The sequence below is a fragment of the Mustela putorius genome, unplaced genomic scaffold (assembly GCF_011764305.1).
Source record: "Mustela putorius furo isolate JIRA1106 unplaced genomic scaffold, ASM1176430v1.1 tig00003859_pilon_pilon_pilon, whole genome shotgun sequence".
Taxonomy (NCBI): Eukaryota; Metazoa; Chordata; class Mammalia; order Carnivora; family Mustelidae; genus Mustela; species Mustela putorius.
The window spans coordinates 2,089,620-2,094,979 of NW_025422011.1; positions in this window are offsets into that span (position 1 = coordinate 2,089,620).

Below are 5,360 nucleotides of genomic sequence, written 5' to 3' on the forward strand. Positions count from 1 at the left end.
TCTTCAACATAAGGAGATAGAGAGTTTAAATGGAAAAGAATAAAAAAATGATGCAACATGCAGATTGGAACCCGATGAAAACTGATTCATCAAAGACTGTGTCAGACAAAGTATACTTTACAAGAAGTGCTACTGGAGAGAGGGACCTTATATAGGATAAAAGGGTACACAGACCAGCAAGATATCATGGTTTCAAATCTGCATGTCCCTGAGATCATAACTTTTAAAGCACAACTTGACAGAACTGAAAGAAGGAGACAAATCCACAATCATAGCAGGAGGCTCTAGGATACCTTCCTCAGCTGCTGATAAAACCGTTAGAAAGAAGAAACCTTAAGAATACAGAAGATCTGGAAAGTACCCTTTACAAACTTGACCCAGTTAATACATAGAGAACACTGAAGCTGAGGATGACCAAAGCCACACACTTTTCAACTGTACATGGAATAGGTACCAAAGTTTCACATATGCTGATCAATGTTAAAAGCCTCAAAGCATTCAAAAGCTTGGAAGCATTCAGAGTGCATTCTCTGCTAAGTGTGGAATTGAGCTGGCAGTCAACAACAAAGACAATGAAGAAGCTGGCTGGTGCCTACTAATTAAAGAATACGTATATTAGAAATAAGACATTCCCTTCTTGGGTATATGAGTCTATTCACTGAGAGACATGTACCAGGATGTTATCAGTCCCACTGTCAGTAAGAGCAAAATACAGGAAGCCGTCCGAGTGCCCACCATTAAGATGGGTAAAATAGACTGTGGACGATCTAAGCACCATAGAATGTTATACGACAATAAGAAAAAACGAACTCTTGCTACATGCAAGCAGGATGAACAAAGCTTGCATCCCGCTGATCATGGAAGGAAGCCAAATCAAGAATGAAGAGGAGAGGAAAACTGTTCTAGACTAGGGGAGATGAAAGAGACATAAGGGTCAAATCCAGTGGGTGGAATCTGATTGGATTCCAAAATTTTAAAAAATATATATATAATAGGTTTTGAGGATAACTGGACACTTAGGAGTCTGGACTACAGGTTGGGTGAAATTACTGAATTCATATCGATGTTCTAGGGTGGGTAATACTATGAGGTTGGATAGAAAAGTCTTATTCTTGGGATGTGCATGCTCAAGTGTTTGGAGTGACTACTCCAATGTTTGCAGCTAAGTTTTGAATGGTTTGGTAAAAGGGAATTGTGTGTGTGTACATGTGTGTATATCTGTGTATTTATACCACAGAGGTGGAACCAATGTGACAAAATGTTAACAGTTGGTCAGTCAGTCTAGCTGAAAGGTGCGTAGGTACTCACCATCTTGTTCTTTTATCTTTTCTAGAGGCTTGGATTTATTTTCTGAAGAAAATAAAAGGAAAAATGAGTGTAAGGCATACCAATTACAGAAAATGTGTAAAATAAAACACAAAGAAAGAAAAAGGAAATTGGGAATCCAAATAGACTTTTTATGGTTATAACCCGAAAAGAAATTGCATCAGTAGAGAATACCTTTATTCAATATTCAGTTAGAGGTTTGAACCACACAGTAATAAAAGAAAAAGAAATGAAATAAAGATTGAACAGGAAGAAACAAAATTATCTGCATAGTAAACCCCAAGAGAAGGTACAGATGAATTATGAGAACTAAGAGTTTGGCCAAGATTATTGCATAGAGGATCAATAAGCAAAAATAAAATGCATTTGTATGTCTTAGCATCACTGAGCTAGAAAAAGTCATTTTTAAAAATTCCGTTTATATTAGCTACAAACATGAGGAAACAAAAAATAAATCTAACAACAGCTTTACAAGATCTTTATGTAGTAACTGGTCAGATTTGATTAAAGAGCATTAGAGGAAGCCACCGTAATGGAGAGATAAGCTATGTTCATAAATAGTAAGATTCAACATTATAAATATGTTAATTACCCCCAAATCAATTTTTAAATTCCTTTCAGCTCCAACAAATGTCCAAAAGGTTTTTCATTTTACTTGACAAATAGATTCTAAAAATACATACAAGGAGCAGGAAAAGCCAAGACAATTTCAAAGTTAGTAGAGTTTGCCCTGGCTGGTATTTGGACTTCATGTAGAGCCAATGTAATTAAGATGGCATGGTGTGGGTGCATGGATAGAAACATAGATCAATGGGACAGAACAGCCAACCCAGAAACATATATAGAAGATGTCTATTCCTGCACAAACATGGAAACTTCATACTTGCCAGAGGTCACATTGCAAATCTATATTGAAAAGATGGGCTAGTTGGGGAACCTGGGTGGCTCAGTGGGTTAAAGCCTCTGCGTTCAGCTCAGGTCATGATCCCAGGGTCTTGGAATCAGCCCCGAATCAGGCTCTCCACTCAGCAGGGGGCCTGCTTCTTCCTTTCTCTGCCTGCCACTCTGCCTACTTGTGATCTCTTTCTGTCAAATAAATAAATAAAAATCTAAAAAGAAGAAGGAGAAGAAGAAGAAGATGGGCTAGTCAATGAATCAATTACCTAAATGGAAAAAAGCAAATCAGATCCTCACCTCCCACCAAACACATAAATAAATCCCAGGTGAATTCATGGCTTCAATGTGGCGTGGTGGTGGTGGGGGGCAGTTTAAAACTTCTACAATAAAACATAGGAAAATGTCATTATTTCAGAGTAGGAAAGGTTTTCTTCAACAAAACACAAAAAGTACAGCCATGAAGGAAATAATTGACAAATTTGACTTTCTTAACATTAAAAATGTTTGTGCACCAAAAGCCACCATAAATGAAGGTTTAAAAAGATGATCACTAATTGGGAGAGGAAACCTGTCATACAGACAGATGACAGACACGGAATTAGGATCGGGGACATATAAACAACCATGAAGCAAGAAGAAAAAATGAAATATTCAACAGAAAAATGGGCAAAATTCATAAAGAGACATTTCTCAAAGGAAGCATAAGGGGCCCCTACGAAAAGATGATCAGTCTTGTTGGTAATGAAGGAAATACAAATTAAATCGCACTATGACTTTCCAGTTGACTCCCATTAGTAGCCAAAATTAAGACTCGGGTAACATCAAGTGAAGACGAAGATGAAAAGCCACGGAAGCTCCTTCCAGGCTGGAGGATACAGCCCCGACAGACACAATTTCAGGACAGCCAAAGGGGCACATATCTTATGCCATTGCAGATCCTCCACTCTTGGATACATTCTAGAAGAACTCTTGTGCAGGGGGAAGACACACAAGAATGCTCAATTCAGCATTATTTCTTACAGCAAAAATTGGGAAGAACTTCACTGATGTTTCACTTTGTGACCAGGAAGGTGGAGAATCAAGGGCAGGTGAAACGGACACAGTTCTTGCCATCAGGAGGACAGACAAGAGGGGAGGAGATGAGCCTTAACCAAAGGAGAAGAGAAATACGTATGTGTTTCCAGATCGTGACAAGTGCTAGGAAGGAAAACCTTAGGGTGCTATGGGGAAGTCTACAAAGGAATGCAGATCCGGTTTGGGAGATCTGGAAAATTTGCTGAGGGAGGGACGGTAGAGCTGAGATGCAAAGCTTGAGAAGGAATCAGCACAGCAAGGAGCAGGCTCAAGGATCCTAGGGAAGGGGAAGGAGGAAGCACCCTGGAAATGGTGGGGGGAAGGAGAGGCAGAGATTCAGCCTGGAAAAGGGCAGGGCCATGAGGGAGAGGAGAGACCCAGAAGAAGACCATGCAAGGTCTCCTGGGACATGTAAAGATCTTTAGCCTAAAAGCAAAAACAAAACAAACAAAAACAAAAACAAAAAAAACCAACAACAAAAAAAAAAACCCCAAACAGGCTTAAGTGGGTACGAGAAGAATAAATGAGAGAAGATGGGATTGGGAGGGAGACAAACCATAAGTGACTCTTAATCTCACAAAACAAACTGAGGGTTGCTGTGGGGAGGGGGTTTGGGAGAAGGGGGTGGTATTGTGGACATTGGGGAGGGTATGTGTTTTGGTGAGTGCTGTGAGGTGTGTAAACCTGGTGATTCACAGACCTGTACCCCTGGGGATAAAAATATATGTTTATAAAAAATAAAAAATTATATTAAAAAAAAACCCAAACATTAAATCATTCTGAAATAATCAGATTTGCATCTTTCAAAGTTCTTTCTTATAACAATACCAAGTGCTAGCCAGGATGCAGAGCTCCTGGAACCCTCCTCCATTGATGGTGGGAATGCAAAATGGTGCAGCCGCTCTGGAAAACAGCCGGGCGGCTTCCTGTCAAGTTCAACATACACTTGCCATGTGATCATAGAGAAATGAGAGCTTGTGTTCGCACAAAAACATGAACGTTTTAGCTGTAATGGCTAAGAACTGGCAACAATTCAAAAGCCCTTCAACAGACGAACGGACAGTGTGGTACACACACACACTACAAAAAAAAGCAAAATTCGCACCGCTGGTGTAGTGGTATCATGCAAGATTCCCCAAAAAAAAAAGCAAAATTAGAGGCACAAAGGACAGCTGAATGTGATGACACGGGCTCATCTCCAGTGTACTCTGCTGAGAGAAAGAAGCCAGATGCACAGGACTTCATTCTGAGTGATTCCATTCATATAACATCCCAGGGAAGGCAAAACTGTAGGGACTGCAAATAGATCAGGGCTGGGGGAGGGGTTGATTACAAGGGAGACATTTTGGGGTGATGGCGATTTTTTTTTCCCCAAGGTCTGACCCTGAGATCAAGATCTAAGCTAGGTTGGACGCTAAATCCAGTGAGCCACAAGCACCCTGGTGGGGGTGTTCCTAACCTTGATTGTGATCTTGGCCACACAATTTTATGCCTTCATCAAAACATGTAGATAGAAGTGGACATGAAAGGGGGGAATTTTGAGTTTTTTGGTATGTAATTATGCCTCAGTAAGAAAGAAGAAAGGAAGGGAGGGAGGGAATGAGGAAAGGAAGGGAAAAAATGAAGAGAAAGAAAGAACCCCACTCCGGCCTGCCCATGGGGAAGTGATTAGGGACTTCTGTTCAGCCTGGTAGACTGAATCTAAGGGGAGCAAGTCAGAGGAGCTGGTGAGGGAAAAGAGAGGGGAGGGAAATGCCCTCCAGGAGGCCTCGCTTTAGGCTCATTAACCAGCCCCACAGGCATCAGGGGTGTGGGCCTGGTGACCAAGGGGTGTTTATAGGCTGCAGGGAAACTTGTTATTTTATGGCTGGGGGTGCAGGCAGGAAATTGGGGTTTTATGGTTCACTAAGCATCAATAGCGATTAATCGCGGAGACTCCATGGCCTTTCATGGGTCCAAAGCACTATACACACATTAAGTAAGAAAGTCATGTGTTCCATCTCCACCTAGAGGAGACTTCTGCCAAGAACTGCAAACCTAAGCCTTCCTCCTGCCAGTGGGAG